At 33.7% G+C, this 18,176-nt stretch overlaps 1 protein-coding gene and 1 long non-coding RNA gene across 2 annotated transcripts in view; one reads left to right on the top strand and one right to left on the bottom strand.

The window, feature by feature from the left end:
- Nucleotides 1-18,176, top strand: part of LOC123552342 (uncharacterized) — a 469,144-nt gene that overhangs the window by 295,128 nt on the left and 155,840 nt on the right. The window lies entirely within an intron of this gene.
- LOC123552345 (uncharacterized) lies at nucleotides 4,031-17,494 on the bottom strand. The gene is made up of 6 exons (XR_008370714.1): nucleotides 17,348-17,494; nucleotides 16,671-17,042; nucleotides 16,327-16,395; nucleotides 13,354-13,483; nucleotides 12,940-13,062; nucleotides 4,031-4,190 (listed from the first exon to the last, which is right to left on the bottom strand). It is a non-coding gene; the product is annotated as an uncharacterized LOC123552345 (long non-coding RNA).

Below are 18,176 nucleotides of genomic sequence, written 5' to 3' on the forward strand. Positions count from 1 at the left end.
TGATTTGGCGAAACATCGCCACCACGGGTAAAGATAGATAAACAACATTCCTCGCCATTCTCTCCTTAACCACTAGACAAATTTTAAAATAATTCAGAAAATTGTTCTTTGGGTGACGCTTGTGTGACTCTCTTCTAAAATATGGAAGTCATCTTGATTTGACAAAAGTATAAGACTGTCTTGGCGCGGGCCAGATTTCCCTGAACTGATTTATAGAATTATTTGAGAATCTTCCCGACTGATTTTCAATTTAACTAAAATGGTTCATGAATGTCAGTCTACCAAAATTGTTATCGCCTTGAAATTAAAATTCAGGTGATCGACCGAGGTCATAATGCCCATGGTGGAATTAGATTTTAACTTGTATTTACATTTGATAGATCGGTCTGAAGGTTCGCAGCTTGACTTTTATTTCTAGAGCACTACACAAGACAATTAGGTTAGAAATGCACCAGTTGAGGTACAAATAAAAAGGAACACTAGCAACTATTTTTAAATGAGCCATAGAGAATGAAATGACTCAAACTTTATAAATTTTCAGTAAATCGGTGACATAGAATTATACATTCTTTACTGCCATGGTCCGTTCACCCAACTTAACTTCATGTAACACAGTCCAACACCTGTTCTGCCACCAGCAACTACTCTGTTTGCTCCGATATAAATGTCTTCGTTTTCTTTGCCTTCAGGATCAGTTTGGCCCTGTAGAGCAAACAGACAAGAATCACAGGTGGACTGAATAAGTCCGTCGCGGTCAGTTGAGACCTTCAGGTACTGGTTCTTTATCCAGAAGTTCGCAACGCTTACTGGATAACTAAGGGCACCAACGTGACTGAAAAATGAAAATATTGTTTCTAAATTGGAATACATATATACATACAATGTACATAGCTTATGCATAAGAAACATTAGATTTTTTTAAAGAAAATATGTACTAAATAGTGTATACTGCAATTATTCAATGCATTATAAGTTTTTGTCCCAAAATGACTTCATACATTTTCAAAAACGACGAGATGAACTCACACTGTCAAGATAATCTATCAGAAACCTATATTATAAGAAAGATACCTTCGGTATTTCATAACATACTGTAATCTACTATAACATTAGGGATTGCAGTTGTCATGCCCATACACTTGAATTGTTGTCTGTATCCCGTGTATTTCTGCATCAAACATTTGATCACCACCGTCTCCACCTTGAATTAAACGAAATTTTGTTAAGTAACTCAATCAGCAAGAATATGGTTAAAACGTGTACAATATTATGAATAGAAAGCTGGAATGTGCCAGTATGTACCATAACGCTCCAATATGTGATTTAGATAATATCACTGGCGTACTTCGGGGTTCCAATCTGTGATTTAAGATAATATCACTACGTAACATTTTAACTGCCGAAAATCTGTGTCTAATATTCATATGTAACATCTAATGCATACAATCTAGATTTAATAATATCACTTCGTAACCATTCTAGCGTCCGATCTGTGACTTAGATTGGCCATACGTGATCAAATCTGTGATTTGATATACACTGCGTACACTAACGTTCTAACAAACTAATAATACTTTCCGAACTTTATGCTCCAAAACTGTGATTTAGATAATATCAGTACGTAACATTCTAATGCTCGAAATCTGTGATCTAAATAACATTACTATGTAACATTCTAACGCTACAAATCATTGATTTAAATAAGTCACTTCGAACATCTGCGCTCAAATCTGTGATTTAGATATATCACTGCGTACATTCTGTTTCACAATTTATTTAAATATATTCACTGCATAACATTTCTAACGTCCAAAGAAACTAGATAATATATTCCGAAACCATTCTAATGCTCCAAAACTGTGATTTAGATAATATCACTACGTAACATTCTAATGCTCGAAATCTGTGATCTAAATAATATCAATATGTAACATTCTAATGCTACAATCTAATTAAATAATATCACTTCGTAACATTCTGCGCATCCGAATCTGTGACTAGATAGCTTACGGATGAAATCTGTATTAGATAAACACTACGTAACATTAATGCTCGAATCTGTGATCTCAAAAATATCACTATTAACATCTAAATGCTACAAATCTATGATTTAAATAATACACAGTACATCTACGCTCCAAATCTGTGATTGGATAACTCACTGCGTAACATTCTAACGCCTATAATTAAAAACAAAGCTTCGGAGCTTGTCTCTAATTACTCGTTCAGTTCAGATCGCGATTGACCCACGAGGGCGTTAGCCCGAGTGGTTAAAATCAACATCTGAACGATGAACCGTTTTATATAAGACGATTAATATTTTGTACTCTACAGATACACAATGCAGATTGATCAAAGAAGGTGCTTTTCATTTACCAACAAATCACTTAAATGTTCATCGTACCATACCATTGTTCTCTGATGTCTCCTATATTAAACTCCAACGCTTGGCGTTGATAGGTCACTGTACTTCAACAACTTGCAAGGCGTTTTGTAAAGTGGTTACATTAGGACAATCCTCTTAGCCAAAACACTCTCTAAGTGACAAATCCTCAGAAAATGAACTGATTGGCAGGTAATTTGATACGTTATATCGTGAAAGTTAGAGATATTTTATTTTATATGTAGCTCACTAGGAAATAAAAATTCGGTTATATAGCTTTTAAATACTTTGAAATAGGCGGGAGTCTTATTGGACTCGTTATGTTTGCCATATTACATTTTCTACCATAGTGAAAATATGCATAAGTGATAATAATACCCCTCTGACTTAAAGAATGAAAAACAAGTTTTATTTTTTTGATTTCGCCTTAACTGAAGTTGGCTGAAAAATACAACTACTAAATTATAACTTCATTACTCCGGCCTTTATCAGAAGTTAAGAAGGCGATCTTTAGAATTTTGCCCTGCAGACAAACTCCTTGTAGATCAAATGATAATATACAACAATGTAAATAATTGTGTATTCAATGGAAACATGCCGCATGGTTTATGTATCACATTTATGATATCAGACTTTTATGTAAAGTCTTTAGGGCAGAAACAGTTATATTTGAGTTCGCTGAAATATACAAATACTAAATCATAACTTCCCCCTACTCCGGTCTATTTCAGAAGTTAAGACGGCGATTTTTTTAAATCTTGCGTTGCGTACTAACTATTCCTAGGAGGTCAAATAATTATATACAAAAATGTGAATGATTGTGTATCCAATGCAACCATGTCGCATTTCTTATGTATCTCATAGATAAGCATTTATGATTTCAGACTTCCATGTAAACTTGAGCTTAATACGGTCATTCTCAGTCAGAGACGTTCTACTTTTCAAAAGCAATCAGTACAATAAGAATGCGTATGACTATCAAAGAGCGAAAAATATCGACCATATAATAGCACTGTCATGGAATACTTTCTAGTGTTTACATTCCTTATATAGTTCGTAGCCTGTACTGCGTCGTACGTGTTTTACTCGAATGTTCGTGCAGCAGGCAGCTCATCAAGTTAACTCGAATAATCACGCAGGGCTCTATCTAGTTATGTATCACTGAATTTTGTGTCCCGCTCCCGTACACGTTCTTTCAATTCCAACGAAAGGAGGGTGGTCTAGCGGTTAAGGTGTCGACCGCTTAATTCAGGGGTCGTGGGTTCGAACCCCACTGTGGTCATGACCACGCCTTCTCATATGACACCAGTACTGGTTTTTCCCAGGAAGCAGTCTCGAGAGTGGTTCAAATTAGCTTAAAGCTTTCATCACAATCGAGCTAAAATAAATTACTAGTAGTATAAACTTATACCAACGCCAGCGTCTCGAACAAAGATTGATAAACAAACTTGCGAAAAAGTCAAATCCGCTACCTATGCAATGATTATTACCGCCAGTCGACTTTACAGGTGCAACAATAAAATACAAAGCTATGTATAAACTAAACAGATGTGTTAACTTGCTCATTCAAATCCCAGGGATAAAATATCAATGTGCTACGTCCAAAGCAAGTATATTTCCTTCTAAAAATGTTATTTCAATCCTCCCTTCGACCTTGTAATTTATCTTACTTTTAGCACAGTCTGTCTGCTGCATGGCTTTCCACCCATAAGCGGCGTCATTCCAGAGATCACAGAAACGCCAGGTATACTTCCGATGGTAGCACCGGTCTGATCCAGGTCAATACACATCTCTCCAGTCTGACAACCTGAAACACGAAACTGGATACAAACTTCAACAAATTTTCAGTCACGTATACCTAAAATCCATCGGAGGTTGCTTACCTTTGGAAACTACTACTACTCGGAACTAATTTAGCTCAAAATATCCCTTAATTAGTGCATTTTCACTAAAGAAAATGATAACATGTGTATATTTGACTCGAAGTAATCATTTTTGTAATTATTTTGATGCTTTCATTACCTGTATATTGGAATGCAACAAGAACAGAACAGAACAGAACAGATATTTTATTCAGACTTGTACGTAGTACATCGTCTAATTCACATAGTTCACATATATACTGTCAACGTGAAAATAAACATGAAATAAAGGACAAGTTACAAACAATAGATACAAAATAAATATAATTAAACAAATATAATGATAATCTGATGGAGAATGAACATGAAAATTTAGGCTTCAACATTTAAAAGTGCATTTCTAATAGTAAGAGCTTCTTTAACATATCTGGATAGGTGGATAAGTTCTGCTTTATTAGTTGTATTTAAAAGTTGTATAAATTTATATACTGATGGATGTCTATAATAAAAAGCTTTTAAATATTTCTTTCTAATATCAGCGTAACATCTACATATACAAACAAAGTGGTATTCATCCTCAATATCCAAAGTATTACAACATAAGCAGTGTCTTTCCTCACGAGGAATTCGATTTCTATTATATCTGCCAGTCTGTATTCTGAGGGGCAGACCACTCATCCTAAGTCTACAGAAATAAAATCTAAAACATCTTGGCAGAATATCTAAATAACGTTCATATTCAAAAGAACATTTAACATTTTTATACATATACAAAACAGAGCTGTTTTCCAAATTAGCATACCATTCTTGTTTAACAGAGTCAATGATGCGACATTTAAATTCGCGCAAAAACATATTCTTATTTATACCGCTAGAATTACCAAACATATATGAAAATCCATAATCGTTCAAAAGCTTTTTGACGTTTGAAACCCAGTTTTTAAGACCATTATTGCTATCATCCAATGCTAAATTATACACTGTTTTTAATATTATATTATCAGTATCAACAATTTTCAACCAATACTTTATTATTCTTACATATCTATGTACATATAAAGGATATCTTCCCAGTTCACCATAGACACTGGCATTACATGTATTTGGTCTCACTTTCAGTAACTTTTTGCAAAATTTTAGATGTATTCTTTCAATTTCTTTGGACTTAGTATAGCCCCAAATTTCACATGAATAATTCAATATAGATGATACAAAAGCATCAAATAGCTGACATAATGTTTTGGGACTGAGATCAAATTCCTTACATTTATACAAAAGTACATTCATGGCCTTTAAAGCTTTACCGATCAAATGTTCTTGATTTAATATAAATTTACCCGTGTAATTAAATATAGTACCAAGATAATTAAAATCATTAACTACTTCGATTACTTGGCCATTATAGGTCCAATACTCAGTGGCTAAAAGTCCACCTCTTTTACGAAATACCATAATTTTCGTTTTCGACGTGTTTACTTTAAGACCCCAGTTATTACAGTATAAATAAAGAAGATCTAAAAGTTCTTGTGTTTCTTCTGGTGTTTTACCAATAATGGCCATATCATCTGCAAACAAAAGAAGTATTAGGACTATATCATCTAAAAGCAGACCGGACTCAGCATTATTTTGAAGATATAACTCAAGATCCTCTACAAAAAGAGAAAATAATAGAGGAGACATTACCTCCCCTTGACGTAAGCCGACAGCATATTGAAAATAATCAGAATAGTTAGAACATGATTTAACACAAGACTTAACTTTTTCGTACATATCACGTATTATTCTAAGTAATCTACCTTGTATTCCACATTTATACATTTTCAACCATAATCCATTTCTATAGATAGTATCAAAACATTTCATCATATCAACAAATATAATATATAATCTTTTGTTTTCATTTAAATATTTTTGAACTAGTGATGTAAGTATAAATATAGCGTCTACAGTAGACCTTCCTTTACGAAATCCAAACTGGGCATCCGAAATTTTGTTATGTTCATTACAAAATTTCTCAATCCGTGTATTGATAATAGTAGTAAACAATTTTGACAAACAGCTAACAAGTGTTATACCTCTATAATTATTAACATCTGACTGACTACCTTTCTTATGCAGAGGAATTATAATGCCTTCAGTCCACTTATCGGGAAAATATCCCGAATTCAAAATACGATTAAATAAATCACTTAAATGAGAGGATAAAATATCTACACTTTCAATGAAATATTCATTTAAAAGACAGTCACTACCATAAGCTTTACTACGCTTCAGTAACTTCACAGCTGATAAAATCTCGCCAACAGTAATTGGCTGATCTAATTCAGGGAATGATACATTTGGATTACTAAAATCATTATTCTCACAAAAATCTTCAGCCTCATCATTGTAACAATCAAACAGTTCATTGCTTATGTTAGAAAAATATTCTCTGAATTGTTCTAATGGTATTTTATTTCCGAGCTTGACCGAACCCTTTTTAAACAATTTCCAAAAATCTCTTGGTTTACTTTTCTTTAAATTTTCTATTTCAGACATTTTCTTTCTATAGTGAATATTTTTCTTTTTACGTAAGACATTTTTATAATAAAATTTATGATCACACAATTGTATTCTATTTTCATCAGTTTTATTGCAATTAAACAATCTCAGTGACTCTAAATATACATTTCTTGCTTCAACACAATCCTTATCAAACCAATCGGCATGATTTATCGATGTTTCTGCTTCAAAATAATTAACATTCTTAAATTTACATTTTTTTGAAAATAAGGGATCAGCGACACTGCGTAATACATCTGCAAAACTATTGAGTCCATTATTGACAGACTGTCTACTTCTACAATCTAATGTATTAACAATATTATTCAATAAAGGCAGATTAGCAATAATCCCTGAACGAAATTGTTGCTTAAAGGCATCATTCCACTTATACTTAACCTCATAATAGCTAACATTTTTATCTTGTTTATTATTGCACAATAACGACAGGTGTAACGGGGCATGATCGCTCCATTCATTAAATGATCTGATACTAAAATCATTGATCAATGAAAAATTGCGTTCACTACATAATAAATAGTCAATGACGGACGTACCGTTATGTGAAATATACGTATATTGATTAGTATCCCCTATACGGCCGTTAGCAATACGTAAACATGATGACTTACAAAGGTCTAACAATTTAATACCGTGGCTATTATGTTTACAGTCAATAGTGGCCCTGACAGGGGTAATATCTGGTTCATAATCTGAGTCATCAATGGCAGTATTAAATTTATCATTGATAATAAAATCATTTTTATTCCCTACTCTGCTATTAAAATCCCCTAAAAGATAAACAACACCCAAATTATCATATGTAAAACCATCATTTTCTAAAGTATCAAACAAATCGATGTTTAGTATATTATACGTAGGTGAATCTTCACCCCAAATTATTGTATCGTGGTGATTTTTTATTATCTGAATGCCTTCTTTTAAATGCTCTTTATAGTATAAAACGATACCGCCACTACATCTGCGTGCATTTTTATTTGGAATTTCTATAGAAATTATGCGCTACGAAACCATTAAGAAAACATTACTTGAACTATTGTCCATGATTCATATAAAAACCAAATATCGTGACTAGCTATAATATTTACAAACTCGTTACTGCTTTTCTTATCTGAAGTAAGTCCATGCACGTTCCAAGATAAAATGGATAGCTCATCTCCGGCGCATCCCTACTCCTTGACAGGCTTGCCATCTATGTATAGCGTGTCATACGCTACCATGCCCTTTTTCCTTCACTCTAGCTGCCTTCATCTTGGTACTAGCTTCTTACGTTTAGCGATCACTTCCTGTGGAAATTGTTCATACATATTAAAATGCGTACCACTTAAGTTTTTCCACTGCCTACGCAACTACTTCGCGATCCTTAAAGTATGTAAACTTTGCCACAATTGTGCGCACTTTTAAACGATACAGACTGACCTGGTGACCTGTGTACTCGCTCAAAACGAATACTGTCCGCGGTCTCCTTCGCTATTTTCAGGTTTCCTGTAGATGCTGACGTAATTTTAATTCCGTGACTTCCGGGTTCATTGCACTAGAGTTGTCCTCTGGAATGTTAGTAAATATTAAATTATTACGCATAGATTGCGATTTAAGGTAGGACACTTCCTCGCGTAAATTATCCCGGGCCTTCTCCAGCTCGTCCACCTTACCGGCTATCAAGGCTGAGCCTATGTCAGCACCGTCAACTTTATCCTCCAGCTTGGACACTCGTTCTTCAATTTTTTTGGCTCTGTCATCAATCGCCAACCAAATGCTTTTCAGTTCCTTTTCAAATCCGGACATTTGCTTTTCAAGTTGCTCTAAAGCATTGAGCTTTTTTTCTACTGCACCTAGTCTTGCACTTATACTTTGTAAGCAGTTCATAAGATCCTTATTTGAAGGTTCTTTATCATTATTTGAGGCCATTGTTTCAGCAGCAACAGAATCATCAGCAGATTGCACAATGTCTGAGTCAACTTTCAAGTCGAAAACACAGCTTTCATTTGAATCACTATATAAAACAGCATTAGTTTGGTTCAAAACATCACTTACTGAAATGTTAGAAGTATTTGAATCCAGATCCAGATCACCTGACGGGCCTCTCTGTTTGAATACCTTTCTATTGTTGATATCACCGTTGTCATTGCCACTACTATTTCTATTTTTCCTTTTTTTGTTTTTCCTATCTCCCATACTAGATTAATAAGTCACATGTTTATCTCCAATGTGGTAATATTATTATTTCCGATAAGATTTTTAAAACGCTTTAAAATCACAATTTTATCATTTTCTTTGTCCGCAGTTCAAAAGTACGTCCATTACGCACGAATATCATCACGTGACATCTAGTAGTGTAGCACATGGGGAATGGGTGATATCACGTGATTTTTACCGATATGTGATTGGTTTTTCGCATTTATGGAACGCCGTTTTCGCAATATAGCTGGCAAGCTATATGATATATAGAGAAATGCTTGTGATCTATATTCCTCTTTCATTATTTCATATAATTTATTCAACATTTCAGCAATGATCAATATTGATACTTAATTGTGCATAAGAGACTTTTTAAATGCTCTTTAATATCCTGGATTATGGTTCTGTGTTGTTTTGCTCTATATGTCAAAGTCGTCCGGGTGAATTTTTTAAGGCATGAATCACATTTGTGATAGCTTTAGTAAAGTGTTTCAATAGTCAAGGAATGTGACCAGTTGAGCTAAAAGCTGTGTTATACATGAAAGGAAAATATAGTTATTTTTGCTAAAAACAATGACTTTCAGAATTAAGAAATACCAAAGAGCTATAAAAATAAATTTAGATTAGATTAAAAATAGATTATCTCCTGTTGCGATTCTGTGTATTTCATATTTCTTTGGAAATACATATTTCATAGATCTACTTGTAAAACATGTAGAATGGAGTAATATTTTCTACATTAAAGCGTAATGGTATGAAAAAAAAAAACACAAAAAAACCAAGCTCGCTATTTATCCATAAGTTACTTTTAGACTGTGGTCACACAAACATCGATAACAATTTCTATTTCTGGTCTGTATAACTTCTGGCCGCAGGAAACCTTTCGACTTGTTACATTCTTGTTAGACAAGTTGAATATTGATACAGGTAGTTGGTGTTCTATCATATAATAACTTAAAGGATGTAATAATTTAGAACATTTAACATTTTGTCCAATTTATACGTACACATTTACAAAACACTTGCAAAACCTATTTCTGTCAAACAATTTTAACATACACTTTTTGATTTAGAAAAGAATGTCTTTCATTTATGCGCCATTTATGCGTACGTGTAAATGTATTAAAAATTACGCGCTTAACATGATACAAGTTTTAAATGATAAAACGTGATATTTTTGGAAGTGGTTACCTCTACGAACAAATCATTGCTAAATCTATATTTTATTACTACACTGAAACACCCGTACTACGGTAGGTGCTGAGTCAGTAATGGCCGGCGAGAGAAATTATAGTCAACACAGACTGTAATGAGCAACAGATTGTTAAAAAATATGGATAAACTTTCTTTTTGATTTCAGTAGTCCATAACAATACATCAAAGATTTATGTTTCTGACGCAAAACCAGTTCCAAGTATCTATAGTAATCAGATTTTCGTTACTTATTTTTAAATAACTGACAATTTCTTTTGAAACGGTAAGAATTAATATCACATTTCCTTTAAGAAGTGTTAAGTTATCAGGCATACAATTTCGTTCGACTAAACTTACTAGTCGCGTAGCAGTTTACAAAGAGTAGTTTTAACTTTATTACTTTTTACGCAGGCGTGAAGGTTAAGGTTTTTCCAGTGGCAAGAAAAGTTTAACACCAATGAAATAATTCGATCTAAAACTGTCGACCGATGAAATGAGCCGTTACAAGTCAGCATCTCTGGCAAATCTAGCAGAATGCTGGCATCTTGAGGCTGAACACCACTAAATCCAGCTGTTCTTTATTTCATATAAAATCCACTTACTTCATAACGGTTTTTCGACATTTTCTAGCATATCAGATTTCCAGAGACTTATATTCCCATAAAGAACTAGATCGCTATTTTACAAAAAGAAAAAGAAAAGGGGGTGTTAACTTTTATATAAGAAAACTACAGTTCGTTAAATACAACCCGCTGAATTTACTACTTTTCGCTTCTTTCAATTTCTCTTTTCGAGACATTAAATTCTTACGCCGCCATTTTTACCTAGCATGCGATAGGAACGTGCCGATTTCAACAGAATGCAAAGTGATACATACTGAAACGCGGTAGGGTAAAAGTAAGCACGTTGCTGTCGAGAAAATGCACTAGGAAAGGAAAAAAGATTAATACTATTTATATTTGGACTACTAGACCAGCGGAGGCTTACATTCTATTTGGTAGTGATCAGCCTTGAAAGACATTTCACAATTAGAATATCTTTTATGTCAAATACATAAATATAAATAATTGAAAGTTATCTATCATAAAACAAATGGATGCTATGGATTATAACGAATCTATCCATGCGTGTTAAGGTCAGATAGAAGGCGAAAGACGTATGTCTTTCAGACTGAAATGAGCGGAAGACATTTAACATCAAAGCCTTGAGACGTCTGGTGGTTGCGGGTTTTGGTAGATTTTTTCTGTTAAGTGTGAAAACTGAAACAGAAAGAAGTATATGATCATCTTTTTCAATTTCTTCATTTGTATCACCCACTAAGTAAGAAAGCTGATTGTTGATGTTGAAAGTTGTAATGTGATCTCAAACATATCTGATTTAGGATGTCGTGGCAAGGTCCTTTTTCGATAAAAATGATGAACCTGTTTCTGTCAATTAAGGAGATATATATTTTTCAAAACAAATGTAATTTAATTGTATGCGTAATCATATTAACTCCATGGTTAATCTCAAGCAGATTCATTCATAAAACTTAGGAAACATGGTAAATGACTAGTACCATGTTTCTTAGAAATATCATATGATAAGTGACTTATAATCCAAGTATGGTCTTAAACTATGTTCATTAATTAAAAAAAACAATTGTCAAACTTTCATCATAAACGCCATTATTTCACAAACTCAATCTTTTTTTCTAATATCTTGAGTTAGATTTGTTTCATGAAAACCTAGTGACCAAATATCAGGATGACCTCTTGTATGGAGAAATAACATATCAATGGCCAGCCAAATAACTCTTGATCACTGGCATGATTTACTGACTTATCTAGGGGTAATTTAATATCCATAGGTGCCAGTCAACTGTCCCAGAGCATTTCTGACAATATTACAATCATTTTTCTGCGAAAGTCTCTAGAATAGACAGGCATTTGTCACTATTACATAAAATAAAATAATACAACAGTTGAAATTTCTTTATTATCAGTCTAGTGGCCGGTCTAGGAGCATAATAAAGACTGCAATTTACATTCAAATCTAAAAGAAAACTGTGAAATATTAGCATGCATCAGCTTTTCTTTATAAATAGCTCACATACATTTGCGCTGTTTATAACAATATCCCTGATTTATTGGTTTCACTCTTTTGGTAACAAAGCAAATGACAAACTATAAATATATATGTATGAGAAACAAATACAAACGTGCCTCAAACCTAAGAAGATGGACTTTGCCTTACCTGACACGAATTATCTAAACTGCCAGTTGGAAATCAGTAATGTAAGCATGGAATGCAATACCTTATCATTGATAGATCTTATAATCTAAAAGGTCAGTATGAATTGATACTGGTTAAATAGAACTGCTTGATCATTGATAATTCATCCGCAATGTTCACGAATGGGACTATTTTGTGTACCACATGAACATCCTTTTGATGTGATTAGGAATAAAATAAAGATGCTATACGGATGTCAGAAATACACTTGTAACTTTGGTGAAAAGCCGCCGTCCAAAATTGATACAATGACATACAAACAGGTTTATGCTGTTTTCTGACAATAAAAAACTCTAACCATAAACGTAACCAGAGTTAGTAACGTCCTTCGTGCCTACGGCATGCTACGATGCTCTTCTTTGAATACGTGTGTAACAAATCTATAGCTACTAACCTCCAAATATGTATTTTTTAGAAAAGAACACTTTAACTGAATCGTCATTCTTTTTTAGCGTTCCGTTCTGGCTTTCTTTAGTTTGCGCTTACCCAAGTTGCACAATCCGCAAAACTTTGGGCACGTCGTCTTTGCATGATGAATGTCACTACATACATTAAAGACGGTGCTTAGCCATGCGCAGTCAGCCTTTGCATCGTCTATACACGCAGATGCTGGAATTCAACAACACGGTTATACCTTTAGAATTTTATTCATAATGCCATTTGACCGTAAATAATAGTAAATGCAGTAATGAAACATTATTGCTCATATAATTATTACTAAATGTTAGAGAACAAAACAGAATAGACAACATTGTTAGCAACAAAATAAGAATTATGATTCATACGTGGTTGATTAATGACATAGTATTTTTGCTTTATTTAAAAAACATAACATTTGAAATAACTGTATATAAATTTTAATCAAAAAGTCACTGAATGAAACAAAAATTGATTTCTTACGTTCAGGATGTCTGCATAGTTGTTTGTTACAGTTATCAATACTACAACACTCATGACAACCCTGAGATTGTCGTGCAGTGATATCTCGACCAATGAGACTTGCGGCGGTATTTGGCGAACCACCACAATTCTGCAATAAAATGCACTCATTGCTTAAATAAAAGTTCTATCGTGAAAACTTGTACATATATTTTTTGTCATGAATCACGAAATGATAGAAATTATTATGAAAATAAATAGATATTAAATATCCTGATCATATCTTGCTATCTTTACTGTATATTGACAGACTTCAATGTATATCTATGATTAAAAATATTATCACACTTTTATCTAAAAATATCTAACTAACGGAGAATAAGTTAACGGAGAATAAGTTAACGGCTAATTAACCTTTAGCATGCTAGATAAATTGTCGTCTGCTGGAATTGTCGTCTGCTAAAATTGTAAAGTTCATTCAATTTGCTCCCAAATTGGAAGAAAATATTGTCAGAGTAGCAAACAGCTTGGAACCTGATCAGACGCCGATTTAATCGGCGTTTGATCTGGTTCCAAGCTGTTTGCAAAGGCTGTTAAATTCGCCTGCAGCAGGCTAAGGGTTAACAACTACATTACTACCCCCTATAAACGACTTTATTACATATTCGTTTCTATTCCCCGTTAAGTTACACTGGTACCGGAAACGTCAATATTTTTCCATACACTGACGCCTGAATTTCATATCGGGTACGTAACGTAATTTAGTGCGTTTTTGCACTATTTTTTTATTTAGTTCAGTATTGTCAATCCTATTCAGGCTATTAAACAAATTCATAATATTTACATTACATTTATATATAAAATATTAAATATGCACTCGTTCTTCAGCGGAAGAATATTGTGCCCGTAAAGTCGCGCAATATTTCCGCTGAAGAACTCCTGCATATTTCCCGATACAAAGCTAATAAGTTATTAGTAATAACCTATAAGTACTCCCCCTCTTCCTGTTGCGACCGATCAAAAGAAAAAACAACTGGCAAGCCGATGGTAAGAAATCGTCTTCAAATTAATTATTTTGCATTACACGTGTGTTTATTTACGTTTTACAATAAGTTGAACATAAATATGTGCATTTGGTGATATAACAGATATGAGGTGAGACAGGAGGGGACTGTAGGTTTACCCTGTCCATCTGTCCGTGTGTGTCTGTCTGTCCATCCGCCAAATCTTCTAACACCCACTTTTCTTTTCACATTGACAGCTTATTAATTGTAGTTTGCGATGATATATGGGTTTTAATGGGTTAAAATGTTAGAAAGCATAGTAAATGGATCTAAACTGTGGCGAATTTACACTAGAACCCTATGGGAAATGTTTAATGATATATAGCCTCTACAATAACGCGCATTCTCCATTTTATGTGTAATAAACGTAGAAAAGGCTCGCCTGTAAACCGTATTTCTATCTTACTAGAAGCTACAGCTCGCTAAATTATACGCCCGCTTCCGCGGTCCTGGACCAATTCATAATGGCAACCATTGTTTACAAATAAAAAGTACCAGTGGAGAAAATGATTGTTATATATAATTGTATATTAGGATGCGTGAACAAGTAACATAAGTTACAGTACGGACACGAAAAATCAACCCTATATTTTTAGTTTGTGGTCTTGACTTTGGAGCAAGGGACCAGCTGGGGCCAGTCTTATCAAACATCTGATCGTATCATACGACCAAACTTTTGTCTGAACACTTTCGTTGATACTAGTAACAAAACACGTTACCAATTTCATGTGTTCAAGATTTTATGTGTAGGCCTATGGGCAGGTAGCATGTTTTCTGTATAGTGTGTCCATATTCCAAGAAAACAGATATCACAGACCTGCGATCTATTTTAGTCGTACTATGTTTGATAAGACGGGCCCCTGTGTCTTATGCGCTACACATTGACTCTTGATGGTGAATATTTGTAACAAGTTATTTCAGATTCCTTTATGCATAAAGACGTTATGACCCGGACACGAAAAATGAACCGACCCCATTTTTGGGAAATTTGAAATTTGACCTCTAAGTGTGACCTTAATCTTCGAGCTGGGGAACTGTGTCTTGTACGCGACATATCTTCTAATTATGGTGAACATTTGTGCCAAGTTATTTTAGAATCCCTTAATGCATAAAGAAGTTATAGTACGGACACGAAAACTGGACCCTTTTTTACCTTTGAGCTCTTGTGACATTGACTTTAAAGAGGAAAGAAAAAGAAGATGACGGGCATTAACTGCATATTGCCTATTTGTGTGTGAAGTTTGAGAGAGGTAGGTGAAATAGTATTCAAGTAATTGAAGGTCCAAATTTATGAGGACACATACAAACAGACCGAACAGACAGACTTAATGGTGACCCCAACTTCTTCAAACTTCGTTTCCGGATTATAATTATGAAGAAATATTACAGGAGTAAGGTAAACGCTGATATTTAAATAAATAAGTCAGTTTCTAACAGGCATACAGTCTTTTTTACGAAAGTCACAAACATTTGTACAGTACTGCAAGCAAACATGCATACAGTCAGGACATCACACCGAATCCTCTTTAATTGACGATTTTAAACAAATTGAAGGTTTTAGCAATAATTTTATTTAATTTTACCAAACTAACATTGTTTCTTTATCCACAAAACAGTGGAATTTATATGTAGATCATTCTTCAAGTAAGAAAATATGTACTTTTGACGCAAACAATATGCAATTTCTGTACAAAATCAGTGATCAATCGAGTTATATGCTATAAATTTACCTGTAATCAGACTAACAAATTATATAAAGAGACAAATCATGTTCAACTTCAAATAAAATATAAATGTACACACCATCAAAGCACATTAATCACATTTTTCCCTAACCTTTAGCTGTCAGATTATAGCTTTGATATGTGGCAACAGGAAGATCAGTGGGGAGTACAGTCGTTTATAGGGGCTGCATACACATGTATTCTACCTGGTTATTTGTGCATCCGAGGGAAAACTTTGTCGTTTGTCCAATAACACTTGAGTCTAAGAAGCATGACTACAATTGAAGGTTTTATATTAGTATAGTTTTCAGGTGTACTGGTTAATGCTATTGACATAATACACAACTACAACGTTATAGTAACAATGCCATAAAGCATTTGGTAAACGCGTTCAAAATGTTACTTATCTACAATATGGGAGAAATATTAATTCATGACACAAAAAGCAACAAACTTGAAGTAGCATATGCATATTTATAAGCATGGCTACAAAACATAATTATAATAAAAAAGACAAAAGTCATGGATAATGAAGGCCCGCGTGACTTACCTGCCCCTGTTGACACTCTACGGTATTATTGCAGTCATCTACATCACTGATATTTGAGCAACCATAACACACCAGATTCTACATGGTAAAATTGATATATAAACATATCATTACATAATAAATTAGATTGTTAGTGTAAGTATACCGCCCTTGTGATCACAAAAGAACTAGACACAAAACAGGACAGAGGACAGTATATTAAATATAGGAGCCATTATTCTTGGTTGACTTAACGTAAAAGTATTACTAAAATTCACCTGTAGCTCTATCAGATTTTCATCTATTCAAATTATATTGTTGTAACTCAAGTTTGACAACGCCTCTTACCAGAATATCTTACAAAAGCGCATACAGTCATTAACACGAATACACCTGTAAAAAAGGAGACAAAACATTAACTTTTAAATGTGTAAATACGGAATTCATGCAAAGAAACGTCGGTATGAAAAAGTTTATTTCATGGTTATACCTTACGCCACTGTAGAGGCTTACGCTGATATCGTGGCCCATAAAATTGTTGCTAAAACAGTTTAAGTTAAAATACATAAAAGTTGATGATTTGATTGCGTTATTGAAATTATTTTGTTGTAAAATACCTAAAATCATATGGTCAACAACAATTTGTTACCATTTTTATATAAAATATGTTTCGATATAATATAAAATAATATTCTTACACTTGATGTCCATCTCTTTAGTGTGAGAACAAAATCAGCTGTCGATGAGTGTATACATGAAGCAACTACGAAACATGTAAGAGATAAGGCGGATCTTCACTATATTTAGTGGACGTTATCTATTATTCTAACACGACCAGCAAATAACCTATATATACACATAGGAGAAAATCAAACAACAGCAAAGTAGTGACGTCATCCTCTATGTAGTAGAATGATTGTAGCACTGACGAAGTGTAGTTCATGTCGTAAAAAGTAGTTACCATTCAGGCCTACTGCCTTCGTGATATATTCTTACGCATGAGAACTCAAAACACTGGTTATTTTACGATGAAACCACACTTGGAAACTATCTATTTCTTAAATAAAAACCCGACCCGGCCCAAACAACGGAAATTGCCGATTCCGATTGTACGGAAACCACCGGAAACTTACTGAAAATTAAGAATGGTTATACCGTCATCTTAATGCAAATGTGTATTTTACTTCATTATGACAGAACTATAAGCAGAGTATTTAAATTGCTGAAAGGTATGTTCAATGAGGCATTTGTTACATTCTTTTCTCTTTTTTCCAAAAAGTAATGTTTTTAACATCAGACAAAATTATGTTACATATAACTCATTTTTATACGATTTTTACCTCACAAAATTATTTGTACTGCAATGTGAAACAGTATTCCAGGTATTAAATAGTTGATATTTTATTAAACGATTTTTGCATTACAAAAAAGCGGGAAAGCTAAAGCTGCGAGTAATATAATGTCATAAATAATCCAGGTGCCATCAAGGCTTGTTGTTATTTACCTTTTACGATGTAATGTTCAAAT

The sequence above is a fragment of the Mercenaria mercenaria genome, chromosome 4 (genome assembly GCF_021730395.1).
Source record: "Mercenaria mercenaria strain notata chromosome 4, MADL_Memer_1, whole genome shotgun sequence".
In the NCBI taxonomy this organism is placed as follows: domain Eukaryota; kingdom Metazoa; phylum Mollusca; class Bivalvia; order Venerida; family Veneridae; genus Mercenaria; species Mercenaria mercenaria.